This window comes from Panthera onca, chromosome B2 (assembly GCF_046562875.1).
Source record: "Panthera onca isolate mPanOnc1 chromosome B2, mPanOnc1 haplotype 2, whole genome shotgun sequence".
Classification (NCBI taxonomy): domain Eukaryota; kingdom Metazoa; phylum Chordata; class Mammalia; order Carnivora; family Felidae; genus Panthera; species Panthera onca.
The window spans coordinates 151329190-151338044 of NC_138343.1; positions in this window are offsets into that span (position 1 = coordinate 151329190).

Consider the following 8855-nt stretch of genomic DNA (forward strand, 5'->3'; position numbering starts at 1 on the left):
AACATATAAAATATGTGTTGACTTTTATGTTATCAGCAAAGCTTCCAGTCAACAGAAGCCCAAACAGAGTCAAAAGTTATGTGTGGATTTTCATCTATGTGGAGGTTGGCGCTTCTAACCCCTGCGTTGTTCAAGGGCTAAGAGTACAAAGGAAGCAAATTATAATACAATATATGATTATGCCTAAATGAGCCATAGGAGAGATGAAGATACTCTGTGGTCCAACCAAGCATACGGAAGTGAAAAGACTAAGAAACAACTACCCATACTCTTGAAACTGCCTTGGCCCCTCCAGCCAACCTAGTAGTCTTTGAACTTTATCAAGCACCCTTAGCCTGACTGATTAACCTTTCTTTATCTGTATGTCATGCATTCTTTCCTAGAAAGAACAAAGCACTTCTGCATGTGAGGAAACAGAAACCAGACGCCCTTGCACAACCTCTGAGCACTGCAATAATATCTGTAGCTGGCACCATCGGGGCTGCTTGTAATCAAGAAATATTATGGACCACTGCACTCCTTTTACTGATTACTTGCCCTAAATTCCTTTAAAAATCCCTGGCAGAACCTCTTAGCTGGCCTTTGGACAAGAGTTCACCTTCTCCCCAGGTGGCTGGCCTCCTGAAGAAAGCTCATATTCCTTTCCAATCAAAACTCATCTCTTGAGTATTGCCTTTTCTTTTCTTTCCTTTTCTCTTTTCTTTTCTCCTTCCTTTTTTAAATTTTAACTAGCCTCCAGGCCCAATGTTAGTGTTGAAATCACAACCCCGAGATTAAGAGTTGCATGCTCTACCAACTGAGCCCGCCAGGTGCCACTTGAGCATTGACTTTTCAAGCCCTGGGCAGCCAAATTTGGGATTCACTAACAAATTTTGGCAAGCCATTCAGGAACCAATGCCCCTGTGGCATCCGGTCCCCGCCCCCTCCCCCCCCCCCCCCCCCCCCCCCTGGAATCCTAAGGCAGAGCAGAGGGCCACGGCTTCCTTTTAGTTTCCTGGGCTTGTAGCTTGGAGGACCGCAGGAGGTTAGCTTCTCAGGGCTAGTTGGTGTCCAGGAGGAAATCTGAGGGATCTGTCCCTACAGCTGATGAGACTATTTTTGTCTCCGGGAAACTCCCTGCTGATTCCCGAAGACACTAGCTGCCAATTTCGCTTTTTGGTTTGACTGGAAAGGAAAGGAGCATTTGGGGGACTTGACAAACTTCTGGACCGGATAAGTCCATCGGAGTGCCTGCTGATGCAAGTTTCTCATTTGTGAAGCATTGGGTGCTTTTGTTTCATTGTCCATGTTTTTTTGTTTCCCGTTAGAAAGTCACAGCTTTCAGGAGAAACTAAAAGGGACTTGAATAATGGTCGATTTATTTGGAATTTGGAACAGATCTGTTTTGGTGTGTGTGCAGGTGGAGGGGGTTGTGTTATGTTAAATGTGTGTATAATGGGAAATTCAATTTCTATCCCACCAAATAACCCACTGGACTGAATTTTGAATAAGTGAAAGGAATATAGGCAGGAACCTATGACTAAGAAGAAGGTGGTCTTTTACTGTAACACAGCTTGGTGGTCCATGTACCATTTAGAGATGAGATGGCCACTAAATGACTCTCTTGGGTTCCTTCCTCCCATTCAGTTGCCTCCAAACAAGGGGTCTTGGTTTGGTTCTCTTAGGAAGCCATTTGGGAGCGCCTGGGTGGCTCAGTCAGTTGAGCGTCCGACTTCGGCTTGGGTCATGATCTCACGGTTTGTGTGTTTGGGCCCCGCGTTGGGCTCTGTGCTGACAGCTCAGAGCCTAGGGCTGCTTCAAATTCTCTGTGTCTCCCTCTCTCTCTGCCCCTCCCCTGCTCGCACTCTGTCTCTCTTTCTCTCTAAAATATAAATAAAATAGTTTTTAAAAAAGGAAGCCATTTGGTTCAGTTAGTGAAACTCCAACTTTGGGGGTGGAACCAGAAACTAGGAAGTGTTCAGTTCAATTGGTGAAGCCCCCAACTTTTAGGAAAGAACAAATGCTAACGGAGATACTCTGGGCTTCATTCAGTCATAGTTGTGTGTCTTGTGTATTCTTTCTGAACCTTTGCCCAGGAAGATTGGGAATACACCTTCTCTTCCCAAAGAAGGTCCATTAGGACGTAATTTAAATAAAAGGTACAGAGAGCTGAAAAGCAACCAGACAAAAACCCTGTTTTTCAGGAGAGAGAGACAAGAGACAGAGAAAAAAGGGATGTTACTCTAAACTTTGAATCTGCCTCTGGCCTTTCTGGTGGCACCTTCTCACCTCCGCCTCCCCCTCCCCCTCCCCCTATTTCTGTACCACTGGGGGCACCCGCTCCCATAGCTGGCTCCTCTACCCTCCTTGGTGCCTGGGGCATCGTCAGCTTCTGCTCCTCCTCCTCCTTTCATTATCAAGAAGCAAAAAGCACCCTGAGCCGTTGGGCCCCTCCCGTGAGGTTCAAGCTAAAGCACCTCCCAAATTCCCATGGAGGGATCCAGGGACTCCCCAAACTTAAACCACTTACCTCAGATTTCCCCACAGATGCCTCAAGTAAAAAGTGACAGTGGGGAACAAATTAATTGAATTTTAGTGGACACAGGCACAACACATTTGGTATTAAAGCTAATTCAAGGTTGGGGCGCCTGGGTGGCTCAGTCGGTTAAGCGTGCGACTTCGGCTCAGGTCATGATCTCACAGTTCGTGAGTTGGAACCCTGTTTGGGATTCTCTCTCTTTCTCAAAATAAATAAATAAAATTGAAAAAAATTTTAAAAATAATAAAAGCTAATTCAAGATTTTTGGTTTAATTAAAATAGATATGTTTTGGAGTTATCAACATGGAATGTGACACAGATAATCAGCTTTTATTCTACCTGAATTTATTAGTTAAAATCATGTTGTATCAGTTGCAATTTGTCAACAAAAATGACTTAAAATGATGGTTGATTTTGTCTGTCTCAAAGTTTTCCTAATTGTTAAGAACAAGTAGTCTGAATAAATAAAAAAGTTTATAGCTTTCAAAATCTTTGGCAACCCAAAACTTTAAAGTTTTTCTAAGTTAAATGATAAATTGGGTTGAACTCATTAGATATCTAATTCTTTTCCAAATGAGATAAAGTACTGAAATATTTACTAAACATAGGCTTATCTGTTTCTGGCTCCTTCTTACAGAGAAACTAAAGGTACTTGGGTCTGCTAACAAACACAGTTCATACTTAATTGGAAGAGTGTACAAAAAACATGTTTTTAGAAATTATGAAGGTGTTCATAAATTTGCCATCTAAAGAATCTTAGTGTAACAGACAGTTCACAATTGGTTCCTACTTAATTTTCACTGGAGACTAAGGTTTCTAAGAGTTAAAATTCTTCTAAATGTCAGTAAGACTGATGGAAATAAGGAAAGCAACTCTGTATGTAGGAAAGTAAGAGATGTGTAAGAAAGATATAAGAAATGAGATTACGTTTTTGTTGAGGTAAAAGTAATTTTGTCCTAAAATGAGACTGGTTATTTAGAGAGAAAAGGCTTAGGACAAAATCTGAGTGAAAAAGAAAAATTGTAGAAGGTTTGTGAAGGGAAAACTTTGGTAAAGAATTTTATTTGTGGTCAAAACTAAGATTGATATGAATGGATTCTGGGGCACCCAAGTGGCTCACTTGGTTGAATGTCAGACTTTTTATTTCAGCTCAGGTCATGATCCCGAGGTTGTGGGATCAAGACCCATGTCAAGCTCTGTGCTGATGGTGCAGCTTGTTTAAGATTCTCTCTCTCTCTCTCTCTCTCTCTCTCAAATAAAATTTAAAAAAAGACATTTTCTTCAATTGTCAGTCTGTTCTTGATAAGAAAGTTTTTTTTTCTTTATCTGCACAGAAAGTTTCTATGTTTGTCTTTATCAGGTCTTTGATTACTTAAGAGAACTAAAACTTCCCAATATTAAAGGAGGTAAGTTTTGCTAACAACTATATAACTTCTGTGTAGAATCTCTTATTGCCATCTTGGCTAAATAGGTAATAAAGGGTGCTTGCCTGCCTCAGTCAGTAGAGTTTGTGACTCTTTAAATTTTTTTTTTTAATATTTATTTATTTTTGAGACAGAGAGAGACAGAGCATGAACAGGGGAGGGGCAGAGAGAGAGGGAGACACAGAATCGGAGCCTGATGGCTCCAGGCTCTGAGCCATCAGCCCAGAGCCCAACGTGGGGTTCGAACTCACGGACCGCAAGATGGTGACCTGAGCCGAAGTCGGACGCTCAACCGACTGAGCCACCCAGGCGCCCCGAGTTTGTGACTCTTGATCTCCAGGTTGTAAGTTCTGGCCCCACAATGGGTGTAGAGATTACTTAAAAAATAATTTTTTTAAAGATAATTATATATTGAGTGTTATGATAATGATCCTATTTAGGCATGTGCTTTAGAACTTTGAGGGTTTTTTTTTTTTTATGTTTATTTTGAGAGTCAGAGATAGAGAGAGAGCACCAGCACATGAGCAGGGGAGGGGCAGAGAAAGAGGGAGAGAGAGAATTCTAAGCAGGCATCTTGATGTCAGCTCGGAGCCCAATGTGGGGTTTGATCTCATGAACCTAACTGTGAGATCATGACCCAAGCTGAAATCAAGAGTCGTATGTTCAACTGAGTGAGCCACCCAGGTGCCTCTAAATAAGTTTTTTTCACTAATTAGGCTTGTTTATTTGGTATGTTAAGTGACTTGGGAAACACTGTCAAACAAATGATGATAAACCTTGCTTGAAACATTGCTGATTCTCTAATGTTTGCTTTTCCACATTTAAAGAAATTTTCTCTTAAGGTATCTATGCCTTATAGAAATATGATAAAATATTCATTTGTGAACATATTGAAACATTTAACTTTTCTCCCTATATGAACCTTCCTGAATCCAGAAACTCTCAGTGAGTATTCTTTCTTTCATGGCAATTATAATTATTTGCATAAGTTCAATAAAAATCTGTTCTCCCTGTAACAGGACACCCTGGGAAATATTGGTTATATTACCAAGGTTTTGAGTAGAATGTCATATTTGAGAAAGACACGAATAGATTCAGATATGACCAGGGAGCTTTAAGGAACTAAGATTGAGTTTATAGAGTCAATAAAGCTCCTTGGAGATATTCATGGGATACCTTGCTTACAGAGTTCTCAGCAGCCTTACTAGCTGAGTAAAGAATGTCACTTCCTGGAAGGTGGAGGAAACCCTAGAATATTTGGGGTATCTCAAGAAGAGGAATTCACCCAAATCTACAGGTATTACAGGCAAATCTGATGGCAAGTTATTGGCTTGGTATCTGGCCTCAAGTCGTTATTAAAAGTTCAATCTAGAGATTCCTTATGAAAAGTTCTAGCAAAGCAATTTTGTGTTTTTTGTTTTGTTCGTTTGTTTATTTTGGCAAGCAAGTTTTAAAAATTTTTTAAAATATTTTAAAAAGTTTTCCTTTCATTTATTTTGAGAGAGAGAGATAGAGAGCAGGGGAGGGGCAGAGAGAGAGGAGAGAGAATCCCAAGCAGGTTCTGTGCTGTCAGCACAGGCTCCATGGAACCATGAGATCACGACCTGAGCCAAAATCAAGAGTTGGATGCTCAAATGACTGAACCAACCAGGTGCCCTGCAAAGCAAGTTTTAAAGAATTTATATGGTCAATCACTATTCTTGCTGAGCTTATGTAAATAATCAGACCAAGTCTGTCAAAACTAGACTTGTTTTTCAAATGAATTAGTCTCAATTTGGCTATCTTTGGAAATTGCTGGAAGCCGAGCTACCCAGCCTGAGTGGCAAAGCCCAGGCTGTGGATGGATTGGTGACTGCAGGGCGGCCCACTGACAGTGAAGCTTCTTGTACTCCCGCTTTTAGGTAATTTGGCCTTAAAAGTACCTGGGGTATTGTCTGTTGGGGAATTGCCCTCGGCAGACCCCCTGGGGGGAAAAAAAAACCATTAGGGAAGAAAATAAGGTTCCGCAAGAAATTGTGCGACCTTGCGTTTAGCCCTTGCCATTCCCCATGGAGGCTCCTCTACTTGCAGGAAGGATAGCCTCATGCATTTGCCAGCAAAGATGGCCAACGAAGGAGAGACATATGGATCCGAAAGCCCCACTCCGGTAACTAAGGAGTGTATCTATGGACACAGGTCACTCTGACCCCTGGGCCCACTTGGCCCCCAGGAGGCATTCCAGATGATGATTGAACCTAGTCGGTTAAAGTACAGAATGGTTGGGGCGCCTGGGTGGCGCAGACGGTTAAGCGTCCGACTTCAGCCAGGTCACGATCTCGCGGTCCGTGAGTTCGAGCCCCGCGTCAGGCTCTGGGCTGATGGCTCGGAGCCTGGAGCCTGTTTCCGATTCTGTGTCTCCGTCTCTCTCTGCCCCTCCCCCGTTCATGCTCTGTCTCTCTCTGTCCCAAAAATAAATAAAAAAGGTTGAAAAAAAAATTAAAAAAAAAAAAAATAAAGTACAGAATGGTTCATTGGTTCCATTGTGTCTCTGAGAATGTATAAGACATGGGTTTCTAAGGCCCTCTTGGCCCCCTTCCTGGCACCTCGGACCCAGGCGAACACTTTTGTTCTTCAAAACCACGAATGATTCAGGGAAACAACTAAGAGGTCGTGTCCCTGTAACTGTTCCACTTGAGGTGTTGAGAGATAAATGACCTTTCGTGAAAACAGCAAAGCAAATACTTCATAAATTATAGATAAACATAGATACATAATAAAAACAATAAAAGAAATTAATCAATAAGCAAAGGGCAGGAGGGAACGTTATGACAAAACAATCATGTTATTCCTTATGGGGTAATTACACAAAGGAACGTTTTCAAAATTAGATAATGTTAGAAAAACATAGATGACGTATGCTACAAGGAAATCACTAGCATATATAATGCCATGTTTACTGCAATAAATCTGCCAGTTCAACACACTGCTGTTGTCTGTGTCCATTTTTATTTTTGTTTTATTTTCACTTTTTCGCTAACCCCGTTCATCCTTTGGGAACCCCTGGACCTGCTGGAGCCGGACTCCGGCAGGAAATGAGGGTGACTTTAGGAAGAAAAATTATGTTTCAATAACACACCTTTGTGGATGTTAAATTCTAGTCTGATTGTCTTTGAGTGTTTGTTGTTTGCCTAAGCTAGACAACTTGAAGTAAACTTCAGAGAGATTGTCACAATAGCTCACGTATAGACAGTCTTTGTGTTTGTTGCTCTGTGAGGATAATAACAAGCCCCATGGGCATATAATTTGAACAGCTGGACATTGGGATGGACTCTTCAACAACGGTTAACTCAACTATCACCTTGACCAATTCTATGTGGCTGGGATGACAAAACCATTCTTTTGAAGCTGGAGCTCACCCCATTCCATGGGGTTAACTGTGTACTTGTGGAAATAGTGGGTGGCCTCGCTTTTTCTTATGACTGGATTGGATGATGCACTTGGGGATGCCCTTATCTCCTGGAACAAGTCATCTCCCACTTGACAGCGATTCCTGGCACATCAAGTAAAGATGGCCTTTTGATGGTTTTATCCCTTACCATATTTGTCCCAGGAGCTACCTTTATTGATATAAAATTGCAAGTAGAGGCTTTAGCCAAGCATACAGCAGCCACCTTTAACCAAACCCGACGTGCAGTCACCCACAAATTTGAAATGTGGCTCTCCCAAACCGAATGGCCTTTGGTATCCTGACTGCAGTACAGGAAGGCACCTTAAGGAGAGCTTAAGGAGGCTCTCATTAAAATAGAGTCTTGTGTCTATACTCAAAAAATGTAACTGAAGTCATGAAAGATTTAAACACATTACCACTATAGATGCCCTAGCTCTAGATCCTTTTAGCAGTTGGCTAGATTTAATTCCTTCCAAATGGAAATATACCCTATTAAACATTGCTATATTTCCTGTTCTCTTTCTCTTTTGTTGTTTCACTTTTTGCATCCATCCAGCAGGAGCTCATGCTATTCATACAAACTTGGAGATGTCTTTAGCGTCCCCCTCAGTGGAAATGCCAGAAACAAGATTCTCCCATCCTGTAAAAGGCTTTATTCCAAAATCCCTAGGTGGTCCCCAGTTAGCAGGAAGTAGCTACAGAAGATGGACCTTCACCCTTAATCTCATAGATATGGAATGATGAAATGGACAGTGGGAAACTAAAGCCCCTTCAAGCCCTTCCCACCAACCTACTGGTCTTTGAGCTTTAACGAGAACCCTTAGCCCAAGTGATTGACCTTTCTTAATCTATCCATCATGCATTCTTTCCTAGGAAGAACAGAGCACCTCTGCATGTCACAAAACAGAGACCAGACCCTCTTGGACAACCCTGGGCACTGAGGAACCACACTCCTTGCACAACCTCTGAGCACTGCGATAACATCTGTAGCTGGCACCATCCATTCTGCTTGCAACAAGAAATATTATGGACCACTGCAGTCCTTTTACTGATTAACTGCCCCAAACTCCTTTAAAAATCCCTGGGCCAAGGGACGCCTGGGTGGCTGTTCGTTAAGCATCCAACAGCCCAATCTCAGGGCTCATGATTGGGCTCTCTGCTGTCAGCGCAGAGTCAGCTTGAGATCTTCTGCACCACCCCCCCGCCCCCACGCGAGCGCGATTGCGTGCTCTAAGATGAACATTAAAAAAAAAAAAAAAAAAAAAAAAAAAAAAAAAAAAATTCCCTGGCCAGGCAGAAACCTCTAAGCTGGCTTTGGATAAGAGTCCACCTTCTCCCCAGGTGGCCGGCTTCTTGAACAAAGCTCATATTCCTTTTCAGTCAAAACCATCTCTTGAGTATTGCCTTTTCAAGCCAGGGGCAGCAGAATTTGGGGTTCAGTAACACTCTCTTTGTGGCAAGTGTGACAAGAGTGCATAAAATGGTA